The sequence below is a fragment of the Mobula birostris genome, chromosome 28 (genome assembly GCF_030028105.1).
Source record: "Mobula birostris isolate sMobBir1 chromosome 28, sMobBir1.hap1, whole genome shotgun sequence".
NCBI lineage: Eukaryota > Metazoa > Chordata > Chondrichthyes > Myliobatiformes > Myliobatidae > Mobula > Mobula birostris.
Window position 1 is genome coordinate 36715595 of NC_092397.1, and position 23580 is coordinate 36739174.

General features: G+C 46.4%; 1 long non-coding RNA gene across 1 annotated transcript; it reads left to right on the plus strand.

The window, feature by feature from the left end:
• Positions 1 to 3531: 3531 nt before the first annotated feature.
• Positions 3532 to 22995, plus strand: LOC140189058 (uncharacterized). Its single transcript, XR_011883438.1, has 3 exons — positions 3532 to 3643; positions 16580 to 16679; positions 22754 to 22995. It is a non-coding gene; the product is annotated as an uncharacterized lncRNA (long non-coding RNA).
• Positions 22996 to 23580: the final 585 nt, after the last annotated feature.

The following is a 23580-nucleotide window of genomic DNA, read 5'->3' on the forward strand; positions in this document are numbered from 1 at the left end:
CAGCGTGACATCTCAAACTTTGACAGATATAGATGCAGAGCGGAGAGTAACCTGACTGGTTTCATCATGGCCTGATATGGAAACACAATGATCAGGAATGGAAAGGAAAATGTCTGCAAGAAATTTGTGGAGATGTCAGGTGTTAGTTTTATTTTTACCAGAGTGTGGTGAGTGCGTGGAATAGGCTACCGGCAAAGGTAGTGGAGGCGGATACAATAGAGTATTTTCACAGACTCCTGGATAGGTACTTGGAGCTTAGAAAAACAAAGGGCTCAGGGTAATGCCAGGTAATTTGTAAAATAGGTAGAGGTTTGGCACGGCATCGTGGGCCGAAGGGCCTGTATTGTGCTGCAGGTTTTCCATGTTTCTAACTGGTGGATGCATCCCAGTACATCACAGGCAAAGCCCTCCCCATCATTCAGTACATTTACAAGCAGCACTTCTACAAGAAAGCTGCATCCATCATCAACAACATCCTTCAGCCACCTCATGCTCTCTTCCACTGCTGCCATCGGGAAGGACGTACAGGAGCCTTAGGTCCCACATCACCAGGTTCAGGAAGAGTTGTTACCCTGCACCAGTCATGCTCTTGAAATGGTGTAGGCATCTTCACTGAACTGATTCCATAACCTGCAAACTCATTTTCTAGTACTCTACAACTGAATTGTACAGTAATATTTATGTTTCAGTATTTGCATGACATGTCTTCTTTTGCACATTGGTTGTCTGTCAGTCTTTACTGTTTATAGTTTTCCTAAATTCCACTGTCTTCATTTCCCTGTAAATACCTGAAAGAAAATGAATCTGAAAGTAGTAACCTGTTGCGTCAGAGGTCCCAACACAGGAGATCACTGCTACACTACGATAAGGAATGTCTATTGTTTGCTCCCAAGACCACATTTTGTTCAGTGGGATCATTTGGCTGTACTCCTCCTACCTGCACACAGACAGAGCCTAAGGAACAAGGCTTCAGAGATCAAGATAACCGAGGGGTGGTGTTGGGAGGCAGAGGAACGGTTACAGGATTGCCTTGAGTCAGCAGGCTGAGCCATGTTCGTGAACTCATCTCAGGACCTGAAGGATGACACCGGGGTCACTACAGACTTTACTAAAACAGCTGTGGAGTCGTGTGTCCCCACAAAATCATTCAGGCTTTCCCAAATCAGTAGGCCTGGATGAGCAATGAGATCCGGAACCTGCTGAGTGCCAGGTCAGAGGCATTCAAGTCTGGAGATCAGGAATGCTACAAGAGGTGCAGGTATGATCTCCGGAAACCATCTCTCGGGCAAAGTGGAGATTCCAGGCTAGACTGGAATAAAAGAGAGATGCTTGATAGCTGTGTCAGGGTTTGAATGCCAGAACCTCCTGCAAAGGTAAATCTTGTGATAAAAGGGGACAGCACAGCTTCGCTTCCAGATGAGCTCAGTGCCTCCTATGCTCACTTTGTCCACCAGAAGAGGGAGCACCCCCGTGTCTCCCGATGGTCATTTGGTCTCAGTATCTGAAGATGACGTGCAGGCTGCCTTCAAGGGAGTGAATCCAAGGAAAGCATCCAGTCTGGATGGAGTACCTGGCCGAGTACTGAAGACCTGTGCTGACCAGCTGGCTGGTGTATTCACGGATATCTTCAACCTCTCGATCTGGCAGTGTGTGGTACCCACCTACTTCAAGGAAGCTTCAATTATTACGGTGTCCAACAGGAGCGTGGTAACCTGTTTAAATGACTATTACCCAATGGCACTCGCATCCACAGTGATGAAGTGTTTTGAGAGGCTGGTGTTGAAGCATATCAGCTCTTGTCTGAATGGTGACTTGGATCCTCTGCAATTCACCGACCGAAGCAACAGCAGATGCTGTCTCGTTGTCTCTTCACACAACTCTGGAACATCTGGACAGCAAAGATGCAAACATGTGGATGCCCTTTATTGATTACAGTTCAGCATTTAACAATGTCATCCCCTCAAAACTGATCAGTAAACTCCCAGACCTGGGCCTCAATACCCCCTTGTGCAATTGGATCCTGGATTTCCTCAGGTGCAGATCCAAGTCAGTTCAGATTGGCAAAAACATCTACTCCACAATCTCTATCAGCACAGGAGCACCACAAGGAAGTGTGCTTAGCCCCCAGCTCTACTCACTTTACACCTATGACTGTGTAGCTGAGTACAGCTCCAACACCATATACAAGTTTGCTGATCACACCACAATCAAAGGTGGTGATGAATCAGCAAACAGGAGAGAGATTGAAAACCTTGCTGAGTGGTGTAATAACAACAACCCCTCACTCAATGTCAGTAAGACTAAGGGACGGATTGTACACTTTAGGAGGGAAAAACCAAAGGTCCATGAGCTAGTAATCAAAGGATGATCAGAGGTGGAGAGAGTCAGTAACTTTAAATTCCTGTGTGTCACTCACCCAGAGGACCTGTCCTGGACCCATCGCATAAATATAATTGTGAAGAAAGCACAACAGCATTCTACTTCCTCAGGATTCTGCGGAGGTTCAGCATGTCATTGAAAACCTTGGCAAACTTATATAAATGTGTGGTGGAAGGTGTGCTGGCTGGCTGCATTACAGCCTGGTATAGGAACACCAATGCCTTTGAGTGGGAAATCCTGCAAAGGGTCGTGGAGTCGGCCCAGTATATCACAGGTAAAACCCTCACAACCACTGAGCACATCTACATGAAACATTGCCGTAGGAAAGCAGCGTCCATCAGCAAAGATCCTCACCATCTATGTAATGATCTTTTCTCACTGTTACCATCAGGTAGAAGGTACAGGTACCTCAGGACTCGCCCCACCAGGTTCAAGAACAGTTACTACCCCTCAACCATCAGTGTCTTGAACAAAACACTCATGTCACCACTGTTATATCGTTATTTCATGCTTGTTATTTATTGCTATTTATTTCTCTGCATTTACACAATTTGTTTACAGTTTATAGTTCCTCATATTTACAGTTCACAGTTACTGTTCTATAGATTTGTTAAGATTGCCCGCGGAACAAGATTCTTGGGGTTGTCTGTGGTGACACGTATGTACTGTGAGAATACATTTGAATTTGAACTTTGAACAATATGGTGACATATGCGCAGTGTGATAACAACTTACTTTGGATAAAATTTTGGCTTTGACAATATTTTTCCGTGACGCTCTTTTTTCATAATCTAGTTCCAACATATTTTATCCAAAATTATAAAAAGATTATCCACACAAAAATGTACAAAATACAAACATGACATATTTATAAGATCGAAGAGCTAAATTACAATATGAATATTACTGTGTATAACACACTCAATTCCAGGGAATGGGGGAGTGGGTCACGTCCCTGGAAATCTCCCACTCTCTCCATTCTGTTTACAATGGTCGCAAGTTTTTCAGCCGCTCTGCTGATTGACAGCTCCCTCTGCCCCGCCTCCCCGGCTGCCGGGTCACTGTCACGTGACTCCATGTGATTGATGACCCGGAACGAGCTGACGTCACAAAGCCCCACCTTCAGCGACGTCGTTTCCCGGGGAACGGTAAGTCCGGGGTGGTGGAGTCGGTCTCCACTTGTTGGGGTTTCGGCCTCTCCTCTTCCTGCCCGCGGAACAGTGAGTGTCTGTCAGCGCCTCACTGCACCGGCTCTCTGCCTCAGGTACAATATTTAAAACATATTTGTACAGTTACATGGATGGGAAAGGTTGAGAGGGATACGGGCCTAATGCAGGCAGACGGGACGAGTTCAGGTCGACAACTTGGTGGGCGTGGATGAGTTGTACCGAAGGGACTGTTTCAGTTCTGTATAAACCAGTGACTCTATTTTGCGAGGTTAAATCATGGCAGGATGCACACAGATTCCTGAGAAGTTTCTGCCCCCCTCCCCCACACCTCTTCTGGTACTGATTTAGATACCAGTTATTCCCTGTGTGAAATATTTACCCCTCAGATCCCCTTTAAATCTCTCTTTAAACAGTTTTGTCCTGCTGTAATGAGAGGCAGTTCTTTGGCTGACAAGGCAAGTAGAACACACAACCCTGTCTGCCTGTGATGCCACATACAGGGAACTGTGTAACAATATTAGAGGCACATGCACAGGGGCTTCAGTGAGCAAGGCCCAGAGGGATATGAAACTAATGCAGGAAAGTGGGATTAGTATAGCTGTGCATGATGGGGAGCATAAATGTGATGGGCCAGAGGGTCAGTTTCTATCCTGTACAACCCTGACCACAGCAGTCCTCCACTGCAGTGGGGTTTGTCACCTTTATTCTCAGCTGTGGGCTTGTTCCACTGAACCCCTTATCCTCTGAGAAGACATTTGCACCCTCCCACTATGACCAACCTGTCAGCCATCTCTCCTAATATCACCCAGAGTACTTCACCAAATTCCTATATAAAACTATTGTTACTGGTGCATAGGGAATGACAGCATTTTGGTAGCCTTTTGAGGGGGTTGGTTCAGTATTTGACCATTAATTCCTTTGTACAACAACAATCCCATCATACTGGGTACTGAATGTTTTAGGTATGACCATCCTGAAGTTCTGTGTTTCAGGTTCCCATTGCACTTTCACTGTCAGTGGTTTCTGCATGTCCATACTGACCATCGAGAATCTCTCTCCACTAACTCAGAACTTGGTCTGTCTTCTACCCTGCCTTGGTGATTCAAATGCTCATCCAGATGCTCCTTAAATACCAGCCTGCATCACCCCTTCAGACTGTGTTCCAGATTGTAACCTCCCTCTGGGGAGAAAGGAAACATAGAAAACCTACAGCACAATGCAGGCGCTTCGGCCCACAAAGTTGTGCCAAACATGTAGCTACCTTTGAAATTACTAGGGTTACCCATAGCCCTCTGTCTTTCTAAGCTCCGTGTATCTATCCAAACGTCTCTTAAAAGACCCTATCGTATCAGCCTCCACCACCATTGCTGGCAGCCTATTCCATACACTCACCACTCTCTGCATTTAAAATAAAGAAAAAAAAACAACTTAACCTGACATCTCCTCTGTACCTACTCCCAAGCACCTTAAACCTGTGCCCTCTTGTGGCAGCCAATTCAGCCCTGGGAAAAAGCCTCTGACTATCCACACAGTCAATGCCTCCCATCATCTTATACACCTCTATCAGGTCACCTCTCATCCTCTGTCACTCCAAGGAGAAAAGGCCGAGCTCATTCTACCTATTCTCATAAGGCATGCTCCCCAATCCAGGTATCATCCTTGTAATTCTCCTCTGCACCTTTCTGTGGTTTCCACATCCTTCCTGTAGTGAGGTGACCAGAACTGAGCACAGTGCTCCAAGTGGGTCTGACCAAGGTCCTATCGAGCTGCAACATTACCTCTCAGCTCCTCAGTTCAATTCCACGATTGATGAAGGCCAATGAAGCGTATGCCTTCTTTACCACATAGTCAACCTGCGCAGCTGCTTTGAACGTCCTATGGACTCTGACCCCAAGATCCCTCTGGTCCTCTACACTGCCTTGGTCTTACCATTAATACTATATGCTGTCATCATATTTGACCTTCCAAAATGAACCACTTCACACTTATCTGGGTTGAACTCTATCTGCCACTTCTCAGCCCAGTTTTGCATCCTATCAATGTTCCGCTGTAACCTCTGACAGCCCTCCACACTATTCACAACACCCCCAACCTTTGTGTCATCAGCAAACTTACTAACCCATCCCTCCACTTCCTCATCCAGGTCATTTATAAAAATCAGAAAAAGTGAGGGTCCCAGAACAGATCCCTGAGGCACACCACTGGTCACCGATCTCCGTGCAGAATATGACCCGTTTACAACCACTCTTTGCCTTCTGTGGGCAAGCCAGTTCTGGATCCGCAAAACATTGTCCCCTTTGATCCCATGCCTCCTTACTTTCTCAATAAGCCTTGCATGGGGTACCTTATCAAATGCCTTGCTGAAATCCATATGCACTATATCTACTGCTCTCCCTTCATCAATGTGTTCAGTCACATCCTCAAAAAATTCAATCAGGCTCGTAAGGCACAACCTGCCTTTGACAAAACCATGCTGACTATTCCTAATCATATTATACCTCTCCAAATGTTCATTAATCCTGCCTCTCACGATCTTCTTCATCAGCTTACCAACCACTGAAGTAAGACTCACTGGCCAATAATTTCCTGGGCTATCTCTACTCCCTTTCTTGAATGAGGGAACAACATCCTCAGTCCTCCAGAACCTCTCCTGTCCCCATTGATGATGCAAAGATCATCGCCAGAGGCTCAGCAATCTCCTCCCTCACCTCCCGCAGTATCCAACATATCATCTGGTCCCGGCCTCTTATCCAACCTGATGCTTTCCAAAAGCTCCAGCATATCCACTTTCTTAATATCTACATGCTCAAGCTTTTCAATCCGCTGCAAGTCATCCCTACAATCATCGAGATCCTTTTCTGTAGTGAATATTGAAGTAATGTATTCACTAAGTACCTCTGCTATTTCCGCCGGTTCCATACACACTTTCCCACTGTCACACTTGATAGGTCCTATTCTTTCAGGTCTTATCCTCTTGCTCTTCACATACTTGTAGAGTGCCTTGGGGTTTTCCTTAATCCTGCCTGCCAAGGCCTTGTCATGGCCCCTTCTGGCTCTCCTAATTTCCTTCTTAAGCTCCTTCCTGTTAGCCTGACAATCTTCTAGATCTCTAACAGTACCTAGCTCTCTTAACCTTATGTAAGCTTTTCTTTTCTTCTTGACTAGATTTACTACAACCTCTGTACACCACGGTTCCTGTACCCTACCATAACTTCCCTGTCTCATTGGAACGTACCTATGCAGAACTTCACACGAATATCCCCTGAATGTTTGCCACATTTCTTCCGTACCTTTCCCTGAGAACATCTGTTCCCAATTTAAGCTTCCAAGTTTCTGCCTGATAGCCTCATAATTCTCCTTACTCCAATTAAACACTTTTCTAACTTGTCTGTTCCTATCTCTCCCAATGCTATTGTAAAGGAAATAGAATTATGATCACTATCTCTAAAATGCTGTCCTGCTGAGAGGACTGACACCTGACCAGGTTCATTTCCCAATACCAAATCAAGTACAGTCTCTCCTCTTGTAGGCTTATCTACACATTGTGTCAAGAAACCTTCCTGAACACACCTAACAAACTCCACCCTATCTAAACCCTTTGCTCGGGGAAGATGCCAATCAATATTTGGGAAATTAAAATCTCCTACCGCGACAACTCTGTTGTTATTACTCGTTTCCAGGATCTGTTTCCCTATCTGCTCCTCGATATCCCTGTTACTATTGGGTGGCCTATGAAAAACACACAGTAGTGTAATTGACCCCTTCCTGTTCCTAACCTCCACCCACAGCGACTCTGTAGACAATCCTCCCATGAGGTCCTCCTTTTCTGCAGGCATGACACTATCTCTGATCAACAGTACCACGCCCCACCTCTTTTGCCTTCCTCTCTGTCCTTCCTGAAACATCTAAAACCTGGCACTTGAAGTAACCATTCCTGTCCCTGAGCCATCCAAGTCTTTGTAATGGCCACCACATCATAGCTCCAAGTAGTGATACATGCTCTAAGCTCATCCGCTTTGTTCACAATACTCCCTGCGTTAAAATAGACACATCTCAAACCGTTGGTCTGAGCACGTACCTTCTCTATCACTTGCCTGTCCTCCCTCACACACCATCTCCAAGCTTTCTCTATTTGTAAGCCAACCGCCTCTTCCCCAGTCTCTTCAGTTCGGTCCCCACCCCCCAATAGTTCTAGTTTAAACTCTCCCCAGTAGCAAACCTCCCTGCCAAGATATTGGTCCCCGTGGGAATCAAGTGCAACTCATCCTTTTTGTACAGGTCACACCTGCCCCAAAAGAGGTCCCAATGATCCAGAAATCTTAATCCCTGCCCCCTGCTTCAAGCCCTCAGCCACTCATTTATCCTCCAGCTCATTCTATTCCTATACTCACTGTCCCGTGGCACAGGCAGTAATCCCAAGATTACTACCTTTGCTCTCCTGCTTCTTAACTTCCTTCCTAACTCCCTGTAGACTGTGTTCAGGACCTCCACCCTTTTCCTACCTTTGTCAGTGGTACCAATATGTACCATGACGTCTGGCTGTTCTCTATTCCACTGCAGGATATTTTGGACGCGACCTGAAACTTCCCGGACCCTGGCATCTGGGAGGCAAACTACCATCCGTGTTTCTTTCCTACATTCACAGAGTGCCTAACTAAAGAGTCCCCTATCACTACGGCCTTTCTCTTCCTTTCCCTACCCTTCTGAGCCACAGGGCCGGGCTCTGTGCCAGTGGCTCGGCTGCTGTTGCTTCCCCCAGGTAGACTGTCCCACCCTGCCCCCCCAACAGTTCTCAAACAGGAGTACTTATTGTTCAGGGGGACAGCCACAGGGCTACTCTCTGGTACCTGACTCTTCCCCTTCCCTCTCCTGACTCTTAACCACTTGTCTGTCTCCTGTGGTCCCGGTGTGATCACCCTTCTATCACCTCGTCACTGTCCCTGACCAGACAAAGGTTAACGAGCTGCAACTCCCGTTCCCTAACGCGGTCCCTTAGGAGCAGCAGCTCAACACACCGGGTGTGGATATTCCCGTCCACGAGGCTGGGAGACTCCAGAACTTTCCACATCTGACACCGAGCACAGAACACCGGTGTCACACACATACTTCCTTTCCGCAATTAACGCAGATAAACCTACCTCGCCTCATTATCACCTAAGCCAGTTGAGCCAAAGCCCTCTCACTCTGCTGCCCGCTGGATATGGCGCTCTTCTTTTTAACCTTTTCCCGCTCTACTGGCTGATGTCACGCGCCTGTGCAGTCTTGCCTCTCTTTACTCCGAGTAGTAAAATACCTTCGGTCTGGAAATCCTGAGCCGTTCCACTCGCAGCCTTCTTGCTTTTCCTCATCCTCTTTAAACCACACATTTCTCTCGTTAAACTTTTGTTGCACACACCTCATAATTGTCTGCATTAAATTCCATCTGCCATTGTAACAGCTGGACAACGTCCCATGGCAATATTTGCTAGCCTTTCTTGCTGTCCACTGCACCCCTAATCTTGGTGTTATCTGCAAACTTGCTGATCCAGTTTACCACATTCTCATCCAGATCGTTAATACAGATGGAAAACAGCAATGGACCCAGCAATGGGAGGTTTAACCAGGGCAGGATATACACAGTGAATGACAGGTTCCTGAGAAGTGTTCATGAACAGAGACTTTGTGCGTTTCTGCCTCCACCACCTCCTCTGGCAGGTCATTCAGGAGACCATCACTGATCCTTATCCCTCTCAAACCCCCCTCCCAGAATCAAGAACATCCACATTAGATATACCCAGTGAATTGGCCACAGCCGTCTGTGGGGATGAATTCAGAGTCAGAACCAGAATCAGGTTTATTACCACCGGCGTGTGTCATGAAATTTGTTAATGTAGCAACAGCAGTTCAATGCAGTACATGATAATATAGAAAGAATAAATAAATTACAGTATGTGTGTGTGCATGGATATGTTTATTTTGTAGAATGAAAACAGTGCAAAAACAGAAATAACATATATAGAATACATCTAAAGCAGTTTTGTCTGTTTTAAATTGAGAAATCAAATGTCTTCAAACTCCTTATGAAACTTATCTGCTGTCATGCCTTCTTTTTACTGTAGCTGCATCGATATGTTGGGACCAGGTTAGATCCTCGGAGATATTGATATCCAGGAACTTGAAATTGTTCACTCTCTCCACTTCTGATCCTTCTATGAGGATTGGTTTGTGTTCCCTCATCTTACCTTTCCTTCAATCAGCTCTTTTGTCGCACCGACATTAAGCACAAGGTTGTTGCTGCGACACCACTCAACTAGCTGGTATATCTTGCTCCTGTAAGTCCTCTCCTCTCCATCTGAGATTGTACCAGCAACGGTTGTATCCAGCATATTTATGGATGGCTTTTGAGCTACGCTTAGTCACACAGTCATGGGTAGAGGGGGAGTGGAGCAGTCGGCTAAGCACAATCCCTGAGGTGCACCAGTGTCAGTGTTGATCGTCAGCAAGGAGGAGATATTAATTTGAATTTGAATTGACTTTATTTCTTGTGTCCTTCATGTACATGAGGAGTAAAAATCTTTGTTACATCTCCGTCTAAATGTGCAATGTACAATCACAGTAATTTATATTAATTTATAATAAATAGAACAGCCAGTGTAACATAGAAATACACTCAAATCAGTGTGAGTTAATCAGTCTGATGGCCTGGTGGAAGAAGCTGTCCCGGAGCCTGTGTGTCCTGGCTTTTATGCTGCGGTCCTGTTTCCCGGATGGTTGCAGCTGGAATGCATCGTGGTTGGGGTGACTCAGGTCCCCAGTGATCCTTCAGGCCCTTTTCTCACACCTTTTGTTGTAAGTGTCCTCAGTCATGGGAAGTTCACAACTACAGATACACTGGGCTGTCTGCACCACTCTCTGTAGAGTCCTGCGATTAACGGAGATGCAGTTCCCATACCAGGCAGTGATGCAGCCATTCAGGATGTTCTCAATTTTGCCCCTGTAGAAAGTTGTAAGGATTTGGGGGTTCCTAGCAAACTTCCTCACCCGTCTGAGGTGAAAGCGGCACTGTTGTGCCTTTTTCACCACTCAGCTGGTGTGTGCGGACTGCGTGAGATCCTCGGGTATGCTGATGCTGAGGAACTTAAAACTGTTTACCGTCTCAACCCCAGATCCACTGATGTCAATAGGGGTTAGCCCGTCTCCATTAATCTGCACAGATTGTGGTGTCCCGGTTAGGAAGTCAAGGATCAAGTTGCAGAGAGACCAGGTTCTGCAGCTTATTAATCAGGACTGTGGGATTGATGATATTAAACACTGAGCTATAGTCAGTGAAAACATCCTGGCACCGGCTGTGCAGATGCGCTACCCCTTGGTATGGAAGTTTTACCTGATCTTTGTTCTAACAGGATGTCCTAGTATTCTGAGGCTGTGCCCTGTGATCCCAGACTGCCCGGCTATCGGAAACATCCTCCCCACTCCATTGTAGGTCTTTCTATTTTTGATAAGTTTCAATGAGATTCCCTCATTCTTCTAAAGTCTAGCAAGTACAGGCCGAGAGCCAGCAAACAATCCTCGAGCATTAACCCTTTTATTGCCAGGATCATTCTTGTGAACCTCCTCTGGACCCTCTCCTATGTGAACACGTACCTTTTTAGAGAAGGGGCCCAAAACAGTTCACAATACCAAGTGTGATTGGACCAATGCCTTATAAACTCTGAGCATTACATCCTCGCTTTTGTGTTGTAGTCTTCTTGAAATGAATGCTGACGTTGCATTTGATTTCCTTACCACCAAATCAACTGGCAAGTTTATCATTAGGAAATCCTGCACATCGGAGACGTGCCTGACCCCAGTACCCGGGAGGGGACACCCCGCCGTGGCATCTCTCTTGCTGCCACAGAATCTCCTGCACATCCCCTGTACTGTGAGTCTGTTGTCATCACTGCTGTGATTGACCTTTCCTCCCGCGGAGCATCGGACCGGGGTGTCAGTATCACTGACGTGACAGGCTGCTGTTCTCTGGTTTGTCATCCTCCCAGGGGTATCCAAAGGAGTGTACTTGTTGCTGAGGGTCACAGCCACAGGGAGACATTGCACTGTCTGTCTCTTCCCCTTTCCAGTTGTGGTAGTCACCAAACTATTTGCAGCCTGACCTCAGGTTTGACCAACCCACTGAATCTCTGGTCTCAGCATCCTGGAAACCCTGGGTCTGTCCATCTCCAGCACCATTCCCACTTCTAGTGGTCACCCTCATGCATTAATCCTTTTATTGCCAGGATCATTTGTGGCACCTTGTCAAAGAAAGCCTTTTGGAAGTCCAAATATATGACATCAGTGCATCCCCTTTATCCATCCTGCATGTAATCTCCTCAAAGTATTCCAACAGGTTCATCAGGCAAGACTTTCCCTTAAGGAAACCGTGCTGACTTTGTCCTTTCTTGTCCTGTGTTTCCAATACTCTTCAATAATTGACTCCGGTATCTTCCCAACCACTGAGGTCAGTCTAACTGGTCTATATTTCGCTTTCTGCTGCCTTGCTTTGTTATACGCCTTCCCTTTTGGTTTTACATTAGCTTTGATTTCCTTGTCAGCCGCGGTGGTACTATTTTGCCATTTGAGTATTTATTTGTTTTTGGAATACATTCATCCTGCACCTCCCTCATTCTCCCCAGAAACTGTTACTTCTCTGCTGCCATCCCTGCCAGCATCTCCTTCCAATTTATTTTCGCCAACTCTTCTCTCAAACCACTGTAACTGCCTTTACTCCACTGAAACACTGCTGTGTCAGACTGTACTTTCTCCCTGTCCAATTTCAAGCTGAACTCAATGATACTGAGATCACTGCCTCCTAAGGGTTCTTTTACCTTCAGCTCCCTAATCACCTGCAGTTTATTCAATAACACACAATCCAGTATAGCTGTTCCCCTAGTAGCCCAATGACAAACTGCTCTAAAAAGCCATCTGTTCAGCATTCAGCAAACTCACTCTCTTCAGATCTATTTCCAACCTGATTTTCCCAATCGACCTGCATGTTAAAATCTCCCATGACTCTGATGAAATCTCCCACAACATTGCCCTTTTGACCTGCCTTTTCTATTTCCTGTTGTAATCTGTGGTCCACATACCAGCAACTGTTGGGAGGCCTGTAAACAACTACCATCAACGTCTTTTTTACACTTGCAGTTTTTAAATTCAACTCACAATGATTCAACATCTTCCGATCCTGTGTCACATCTTTCTACTGATTTGTTACCATTCTTTACCAGCAGAGCCATGCCATCTCCATTGTCTACCTTCCTGTCCCTCTGATACGTTTAACCTGGGGCATTTAGCTCCGAACTAGAAACATCCTTCAGCCGTGATTTAGTGATGGTCACAACATTAAACATGACAATCCGTAATAGGGCAATAAGATTATCCACCTTATTTCTTACACTCCGTGTATTGAGATATAACAGTTTGAGTTCTGCATTTGCTACCCTTATTGATTCTGCATTCCTCATGCATTGATACTCACCCTGCTGGCTGCAGTTATGTCCTGTCATCTGCCTGCCCTTCCTGACAGTGTGACTGCATGCGATCTTTGTTTTTTTACCATCTGTCCTACCCTGAGTCCTTTCACGCCTGTTCCCACGCCCCTGCCAAATTAGTTTAAACCCTCCCCAACCGCTCTAACAAACCAGCAGTATGCCCACAAGAAAACTAATCTCAGGGTTGTATATGGTGACAGAAATGTATTTTGATAATACATTTACTTTCAGCTTTGAACTTTGTAGTAGAGAGCCAGGTGTTGTACTGGTCTGTGTCCTCACTGGCCGGTGTTGTGCTCTGGCAGCTCAGTGTACTTGGTATATAGTGTCAGTGTTTCCACAGAAGTGTGTCCTTATTAGACAATTGATCTTGTCCATCCTGGAGTTTGGTAGATTCACTGGCGACCAGAGTGATTTTTTTCAGACTATTATTGGGCGGAGAATCATTCTGTGATCGTCGAGACTATTTGACCCATCAAATTTATACCAACTCCTGCTACAACATTTCCACAATCCCATTCCCCACTGTACCCACAGCTCTGCAGGTCATTTCCCCTGAAGGACTTGTCTAATTCCTCTCAGAACACTGGTTGTTCCTGCCACCACTCTGCTGAGTCCCATATTTCTCAAGGTGAAGTCAAGAATGTCCCTCTCCCTGGTGGACGACATATTGTTTCAGGAAACCTTCCTGAACACAAATAATGCTCCATCCAAGCCTCAGGGTGCAAGGGAGTCCCAGTTACTCTGGGGAGGTTATTCACTCACCAAATCTACTCTGTAGTTTTTACATCAGTCCATAACCTGCCAACATATCTGTTCCTCTCTTACTGGCTGTTGTGAGGCTTCCAGTATAATCCTAGCACGGGGATTGCTCCTTTCTTATTCCTGAACTCTACCCACATTGTCTGACTGGAGGAGCCTCCAGGGTGACCTCGACCTTGTGACATTCTGCCTGATCAGCCGTACAGATCCCCAACCTCATTCACCTCCCTCTGGACTGTCTGAATCATCTGAATCCTGGAATGTTTCACTACCAGTCTTGCCCTTCTCTCAGCTGGATCTCTGTAAACACAAAATACTCTGCAGATGCTGGGGTCAAAACGAAAAGTCACCGTTTTGGGCCGGAACTGTAATACCTTTTTTATTTATTTCCTCGCTAGCAGGTGGCACTGGGATTATCCCCACCCCCACCACAGAGTTTCTACTTAACTTTTCCTCAACTCCCTAAGTTCTTTTTGCAGGACTTGTCTCTTTTGTTAGAGCCAATATGGACCACGACCTCTGGCTGCTCACCCTGCCCTTTCAGAATGGCCTGTACTTTTTCAGTTCCATCCTCGACCCTGGTACCAGGGAGGTAATGCATCATCCTGCAGTCTGTCTCCTTACCACAGATACACCTGTCTGTGACCCCGGCTAAAGACTCCCCTGTCACTGAGGCTCACCGAGAACACAGAACAGTACAGCACAGGAACAGACCCTTCTTCCCATGATGTCTGTGCTGAACACGATGCCAAATGAAACTAAATCTCTTCTGCCTGCTTATAATTCATGTGCTTAAATTCTCTGAATATTCATGGACTTTTCTAAAACCCTGTTAAATGTCATTATCATATCTGCTTCCACCACTCCCCAAGGCAGCCCATACCCGGCCCTCACCACTCTCTGTACAAAAACAGAAATCTTACCTGCCCTAACGTCCACCTTTAAATTTTCACCCTGGCATTTTAAAGCTGCACCTTCTCATATTTGATATTTCTACCCTGGCAAAATGATTCTGCCTGTTTACCTTGTCTACACCTCTCATAGTTTTATAAACTTCTGTCAGGTCTCCCCTCAGTCTCCTTCACTCCAGGGAAGACAGTCCCAGTTGGTCTGATCTTTCCTTGTAACTCAAGCCCCGCAGTCCAGGTAACATTCCTGTGAATTGTTTCTGCACCTTTCCAGCTTAATCACATCCTTCCTCTCATGTGACCAGAACTGCACAGGGTACTCCTGGTGTGGTGTCATTATTGATATGTACAACTGTAATGTGATGACCCAACTCCTCTCATAGCCTTTGCCGATGAAGACAAGCATGTTGTGTTCCTTCTTCACCACCGTGTCTACCTGTGTTGGCACTTTCAGGGAATTATGCATCTGTGCCCCAGGTTTCTCTTTCATCAACACTCCTCAGGACCCTGCATTCAATGGGTACATCCTGACTTGCTTTAACTTCCCAAAATCCATCATTGTGCACTTGTCTGTCACAGTAACAACACTTCTCTGTTTCTCTGCACCAACAACCCATCAGTAAATGTCAATGGACCATTCACCTCTGAACCTTGGTCATATATGGTTTTATGAACCACTCACTGCTCCCGTCTCTATTTTGTTGTGTAGTTCAGCACCTTGACCCCTCTCTATTTCTCTCGTTTACAATTTATCTCCACATAAATCGCAGTCTGACTTTTGATTCCTCCTACCATTCTACATGCCATCACACTTCACCACATTAAACTCCATTTACCAAGTATTCTACTCACCAGCTTCTTCTTATCCTGTTGGAGAGATGAAATGTCCAATCACATCATGTCCCCCACCACATTCCCTGTCATTGACCTCCCTCCTCTGGGTCATTAATATCAATAATAAATCATTGTCGATCCAGAACTGGTCACTGGGAAACTCCACTAGTTATATCATCCCAGTCTGAAACAGACCTGTTATTCTGTCTCAGTATGGTAACCAGTCTTCAGTCAGTATTAACACACTTCCTTCCCAGTACTGAGCTCTGGTCTTGTGCACCAGCCTTACATGTGGCACCTTGGCAAATGGCTCCCGAAAATCCAAAAACACCACTTCTCCAACTTCCCCTGTAAAGTCTCAAATCTCTGGTATGTTTGTCAAACATGACTGAACATTCAGCAACCCAGGTTACAGGGTCTAAGACCAGGTTCCAGATGGACAGGGTGGTGAAGAGGCTTTTGGAACACTGGCCTTCAGTCAGGGCACCGAATATAGAAGCTGGGATGAAATGTCGCAGTTGTCCAACACGTTGGTTTGGCCGCATTTCGCAAATAGTGTTTAGTTTTAGTGACCCTGCTGTCTGACAGACACCATTAAGCTGGGAAGAGAGCAGAGGAGGTTTACGAGGATGTTGCTGGATCTTGAAGGACTGATTTGTGGAAAGCGTTTTGGTCAATTTTCCCTGGAATGTTGGAGAATGAGTAATGATATTGTAGAGGTGTAAAAAAATAATAAGGGGCCTGAGTTGGGTCAAAGATAACAATCATTTTGCCAGTGTTGGGGAATCAAGAACTGGAGGGCATTGGTTTAAGATGAGATTTAATAGGAACCTGAAGGGCAACTTTTCCAGTTGGTGGTGGTGAGGGGGTTACAGACCACGAGCTCAGATGGAAACTTTGGTCATCGTGGACAATTTGAGCTGAAGGTCTTGTTTCTGTGCTGTGTGAATCTGACTGTAAACCCTGTTGACTTAGTTCAATGACATTAAACTTTTCGAAATGATTTGCTATTTCTTGATAGATTATCGACTCAAGTACCTGAAGTGAAGTTAACAGGACTACAGTTACCTTCCACCATTCTTCAACAATGGTTTTCAACTAACTGGGACCTTTCTGTAACAGTGAGTTTTGACAGACTTCAATGTCTCTCCTTTCTCTCCAGACTTTAGTGCAGGTCGTTGGGACCTGGTAATGTTTGCTTTTAGTCCCATTAGTTTCTCCCTGGAGACGGCGGTTGTTACACATTATGGCACAATATTGAAATGTCACCATCAGATATCTGTGGGATGTTTTCTGTGTCCCCACTGTGAACACTAACTCCTTGTCGGTCTGATGGTCTGATGTTCAGTGCAGACTGGCAATCCTGCGACACCGCTGGTGCTTGACTCCATCGGTCTCCGCTGTTGCTCTGGATTCATCAGCTCCTGCATGGGCGACTGCTTGCTTTACGTATCGTACGTCCCTGACTTGCTTTACATATCGTACGTCCCTGACTTGCTTTACGTTTCGTACGTCCCCGACTTGCTTTACGTTTCGTACGTCCCCGACTTGCTTTACGTTTCGTACGTCCCCGACTTGCTTTACGTTTCGTACGTCCCCGACTTGCTTTACGTATCGTACGTCCCCGACTTGCTTTACGTTTCGTACGTCCCCGACTTGCTTTACGTTTCGTACGTCCCCGACTTGCTTTACGTTTCGTACGTCCCCGACTTGCTTTACGTTTTGTACGTCCCCGACTTGCTTTACGTATCGTACGTCCCCGACTTGCTTTACGTATCGTACGTCCCCGACTTGCTTTACGTATCGTACGTCCCCGACTTGCTTTACGTATCGTACTTCCCCGACTTGCTTTACGTATCGTACGTCCCCGACTTGCTTTACGTTTCGTACGTCCCCGACTTGCTTTACGTTTCGTACGTCCCCGACTTGCTTTACGTTTCGTACGTCCCCGACTTGCTTTACGTTTCGTACGTCCCCGACTTGCTTTACGTATCGTACTTCCCCGACTTGCTTTACGTATCGTACTTCCCCGACTTGCATATCGATTTCCACAGCTAGGGCGCAATATCCATGGTCGACCCTGACCAGCGGAGAGCCATCACCAACATGTTTGCATGTGGCCTCCTCTACTGCTACGACGAAGCCAAGTACAGGCTAGCCAAACAACACCTCATATTCTGACTGTGCAGCCTCCAATCTTGATAGAATGAACATTGATTTCTACCAATTCCGGATATCACTACACTCTGTTTCCCTCACCCCCACTTCTTTTCCCCCATTCTGATACCATTTAACCCCTTCACCTCTCTTCACACACCCTCATGACCTGGCCATCAACTCTGCCTGGTTCTCCACCTCCTTCGTGTCATCCCATGGTCCAAAGTTCTCTCCTATTGGATTCCTTTCTCTTCATCGCTTTGCCTTTTCTGCCTGTCACCCAGCTCCTCAGATCATCATCCCTCCACAAACCACACGTTCCCTAAGGATGAGCTGTACCTAATGCAATCTGCAAGAGAACTGAGACTTCAGAAAAGATTTGTTTTCCAGCAAGACAATGACTGCGAGCTTAAAACCAAAGCTGCGCAGGAATGCCTTAAGACAACACAGTTCATGTCCTGGTGTGGCCAAGTCAGAGTCCAGGCCTCAGTCTGTGGCTGGACTTGAAAAGGGCTGTTCACTCATAAACTCTGTGCATTCTGACAGACCTTGAGCAGTTTTGTAAGGAAGAATGGGAAAAATTGCAGTGTCCAGATGTGCAAAGCTGATAGTGACCTATCCACATAGACTCATGGTTGTAATTGCTGCCAACGGTCCATCGACTAAATACTGACTTGAAGGAGGTGAATACACCTACCTGCACAGGGTCCATTCCCTGTACGTTATATTACATGACACCCTTACTCTTATGCTTAACACCCTGACCAGTGGAAACCAGCATTCTGCACACCTTATCCCGCTGTGTAGCCACATTCAGTGAACTATGTGCCTGGATCCCAAGATCACTCTTTACACCAATGCTGTGAAGGGGTCAGACATTAACATTATACTTTCTTCTTTCATTTGACCTCCCAAACTGCAACGCCACATTCCCTCCCAGATTAAATTCCTTCTGCAGCTACTCTGCATATCTGTTTGTGATCTGTATCCCACTGTGTGCATTGATCAATATCTACACTGTCCACAATTCCACCTATCTTGCTGTCACCTGTAGACTTGTAAACCGCCCATCAACATTTTCATCCAAACATCGATATATATCAGAAACAACATAATTCCCAGCATCAATCCTTGTGGATCACCACTGCTCACAGACTTCCAGCCCTACTTAGCCTTCTATGAGAAAGCCATTTCTGAATTGAAATTGCAATTTATATTGAATCCCACTGCTCTTTTTCAAATGCCGTACTGAGGTTTATGTGGATCATGTCCACAGCCTTGCCCTCATCAAGCACCAAGATGTTGGGTCTCATTCTTTTCACATTATATGTCAATGATTTGGATGATGGAATTCATGAATTTATTGCAAAATTTGCAGATGATATGAAGAGACAGGTGGAGGTGCAGGTATTTTTGAGGAAATAGGGAAGGACAGACAGATGAAGAGAATGGGCAAAGAAGTGGCAGATGGAATACAGAATTGGGAAGTGTATGGTCATGCACTTTGGTTGAAGAAATAGTAGGGTTGATTATTTTCTAAATGGAGAGAAGATACAAAAAATTGAGGTACAAAGGGATTTGGGAGTCATTGTGCAGGATTCTCTAAAGGCTAATTTGCAGGTTGGGTCTCTGCTGAGAAAGGCAACTGTGATGTCAGCATTCATTTCAAGAGGACTGGAATATAAAAACAAGACTGTAATGTTGAGACTTTATGAAGTACTGGCAAAGTCTCACTTGGAGTATTGGGAGCAGTTTTGGGCCCTGTATGGAAGGGTGAGCTGAAACTGGATGGGTTTCAAACGAGATTCTCTGAAATGATTCCAGGATCAAACAGCTTGTCATATGAAGAACATTTCATGGCTCTGGGCCTTTTATTCACTGGAATTGAGAACAATGAGGGATGACTAATTGAAACCTATCACTGTGATAAAGTTGATGTGGAGAGGATGGGAGTGTAAGACCAGAGGACACAGCCGCAGAATAGAGGAGCATCCTTTTAGAATGGAGATGAGGAGGAATTTCTTTAGAGAGAGTGGTGAATCTGTGGAATTCGTTGTCACAGGCAGCAGCTGTGGAGGCCAAGGTATATTTAAGGTAGAGATCGATAGATTCTTGATTGGTCAGAGCATGAAGGGACACATGGAGAAGGCAGGAGATTGGGGCTGAGAGGAAAAATGGATCAGCCACAATGAAATGTCAGAGCAGACTCGATGGGCCAAATGGTCTAATTCTACTCCTATACCTTAGTCTCTGTCATCACCTCACAAACCTCGAGCAACTTTGTCAAGCATGATCTGCCCACACAAAACCATGCTGATTGTCCCTAAGCAGGCCATGCCTTTGCAAATGTGCATAAATCCTGTACCTCAATATTTAACTCTGACCTGGTGGTCTTTAAACAACTCCCACATGTGGCTGCTCCCAATCAATGCCCCTTGGCTTCTGTCTTACTACGTCCTAACTTGCCCTCCTGCAATTTAGTACCTTCTTACAAGATCTAATTTTATTCTTACTCATAACTAAGAAAAATATAAGATCCCAAAATTTTCACTGAGTCTTGGCTGTCTCCTGGTCTGGTTCATTTCCCAAAACTAATTCCCACATGTTCTCAACTCTGGTTGGGCTCGACATAATGTTTCAAACTTTCCTCAGATTCACTGAAGAAATCTTGCGCTTCTTAGTATTGAGCAAATTCCAGTCAATTCTAGGGAAGATAAAGTCCCCCCACTGGTTATTGTGGGGCCAGTGCAAACATCCCAACAGTGTAACTGCAGATTGCCTCTGTAAATGAACCTTCCAGTTTGCAGTGACATTCCCAGTGGGGTAACCTCTGCATCTTTTAACCCCCCCCCTCCCACCCCCACTCACATGTAAAACAATCAAACCCAGGAATGTTGAGCTGCCAGCCCTGTCCGTCCGACAACATAAAACTCCTAATGTTGAAATAAACTCATTTCAGCCCAGCAATCCCACCATGTTTATTAGCCTGACATTGGCGCTCGTTCTTTTCAGACTGTCTTGTCAGACATACATTCTCCCACTTGCTACTCCAGTTCAAACTCTGCCAAGTGACACCATCAAACCTCCTGGTGAAGATATTGGTTCCCGTCCGGGTCAAATGCAAATGGTCTTGTTTGTCCCGGTCTCCCAGCTGCCTGGACCACCCATGAATCCATGAATCTGAAAACCTCCCTCCTGCATCAGTTCCTCAGCAACATATTAAACTGCGCGAAATATCGATTTCCCACCACACTAGCGCATGGTTTTGGTCACAATTCCGCGATTACAATCCTGGAAGTCCTGCTTTTTTTTAACCTAGTTCTCTAAAACCAGTGTGTAGGACTTAACATCCCTGCTCGTTTAAACCCTTCCGTGCAGCACGAAGAAGGCTCCCCGGAAACATATTGGCTCCCCTCCTCCTTGGACCCGTCTCTCGTTTCCCTTGAGACCCAAAGATCCTTGTACCTGAAGAACCACCCACCTCGCACCAGCTCCTCAGCCACCCCTTTACCTGGGCTTTAGAAGGCGCCAGAAGCGCGGTCTATATATCTGGTTATGTATCCTGTTCTTGTATGTGACCAGTCTTTCATTTCCCTGACGACCCAGAGGAACAATTGTTCTAATGAATCAACCCCCTCATCACTGGAAGTGACTGCACCCTCTCCCACCAACTGCTGTGTGTGAGGGCGCTGACACTGGTCATGGGGCCGGGAGGGACAGACCGAGGTCCTCGGGGATTTGTAGAATGGAAAAGCACTTCCTTTAATTTAAAGCAGGAGAATCGGCAAATTCCCAGAAAACCCATAGTATGTACGTGGTGTGTGAGGGAGTTTTGTTTTTCGCTGGAGCGCTTCGTGTCGGATGAATCGTTGGAAATTGGCGGTTGTGGTAAAGTGAAGGCGGAGCTGGACGATGAGAGGCCGCTCTCGGCTCTGTCCGTCACTCTGACTCTGTCTCCTCCCCTCCCCGCCTCTGTCTCTCTGCGCGTTTCTCGGGCAGGTCGGGGCGCTGTGTATAAAAGGAGACAGCAGCAGGCAGTTTGTCAGTGAGCAGCGACCTGAGTGAAGCAGCATCATGTCTGGCAGAGGGAAAGGAGGCAAAGGACTGGGCAAAGGCGGAGCCAAGCGGCACCGTAAAGTGCTCCGTGATAACATCCAGGGCATCACCAAACCGGCCATCCGCCGTCTGGCTCGCCGTGGTGGTGTAAAGCGGATCTCGGGTCTGATCTACGAGGAGACCCGCGGGGTGCTGAAGGTTTTCCTGGAGAATGTGATCCGGGATGCGGTCACCTACACTGAACACGCCAAACGCAAGACGGTGACTGCCATGGATGTGGTGTACGCTCTGAAACGCCAGGGCCGCACTCTCTATGGCTTCGGCGGCTGAAAAACTCCCACCTCCTTCTGAGCACAAAACAAAGGCTCTTCTAAGAGCCACCCACCGCCTCACAAACGGAGCCGTATCCGCAGACTTTTAATTATTTTTTATCGATACATTCAGTTGGGTTGCATTTGAAACAGATTGATCGATTCCGCTTGAAACATACTGCAATTCTGCCTTTCCAGTCAGTGATTACCGCAAAACCTGCATTAGGATCGATTTTAATCCTCTATCAGTTTCGAACAGAAATCAGTTCACTCGTTTAGAGAACGATTCTGCAGTTGTGAATTTAAATCTTAACTGAGGAAATTAGATATTAAATTTATTAAACGAAACTGAATTTGTATAATTCGTCATACAATTAATTGTAAATAAAATGTAATCAAGCACCGTTGCTGGGTGGTCTTCAATTGCCAGGCGATTTTAAATTAATCCGGCGCCAATCACTCTGCATCAATGAAGTCCGACCGCTCGGCAAATTTTTATTTGTCGTAAATTTTTATTCGCCGCCAGCCTACAGGAAAGGAATCAACCAATCGCAGTAAGGAACCTTAATAGACACCTGGTTCAGCCAATCAGAGGTGATGGGCAGACCCTTTCCAAAAGTATAAAATCCTGTCCTGAAGCACGTTTCGTCTATCTTGTTCCTGTATTTCAGCCTGTGTTGTCGGTTCTGAAGGAGAATGGCCCGTACCAAGCAGACAGCGCGTAAATCGACCGGAGGGAAAGCTCCTCGCAAACAGTTGGCGACCAAAGCGGCGCGGAAGAGCGCTCCAGCCACCGGCGGAGTGAAGAAACCTCATCGCTACCGGCCGGGCACCGTGGCTCTGCGGGAGATCCGGCGCTACCAGAAATCCACCGAGCTGCTCATCCGCAAACTTCCCTTCCAGCGCCTGGTGCGGGAGATCGCTCAGGACTTCAAAACCGATCTGCGCTTCCAGAGCTCGGCCGTCATGGCCCTGCAGGAGGCTAGCGAGGCTTACCTGGTCGGGCTGTTTGAGGACACTAACCTGTGCGCCATCCACGCCAAGCGAGTCACCATCATGCCCAAGGACATCCAGTTGGCCCGCCGCATCCGCGGGGAGCGCGCCTGAACCCAGCCTCCACAACAAGCACAAGAAAAGGCTCTTTTAAGAGCCACTACCACAGCAAAGGAAAGGGCTGTCGCTTGCTGATTATTGTAGTGACGATCTGCCTTCCTGATGGGGTTGTTCGGTTTTGCATTAACTGACCGCAATCATCAGCTATTCTGTGCCGACAGGTTAATTCAGCGAGAGACAGGAGATGAACGCGCTCCCTCCCTGTCAGGGTCTCATCTGGCCCTTCACTTCTCCCACAAACCTGGCATGTACAGCTGCTGCGGCTGTTACCGTTTTGTTTGCTTTCGACATGCCCGGCTGTCCTTGGAGTGGGAGCATGCGGTCGCAATGGGTACAGTGGGAGATTTCCGAGAGCGGTAATTATATATTTTTGATTTTATTCTTG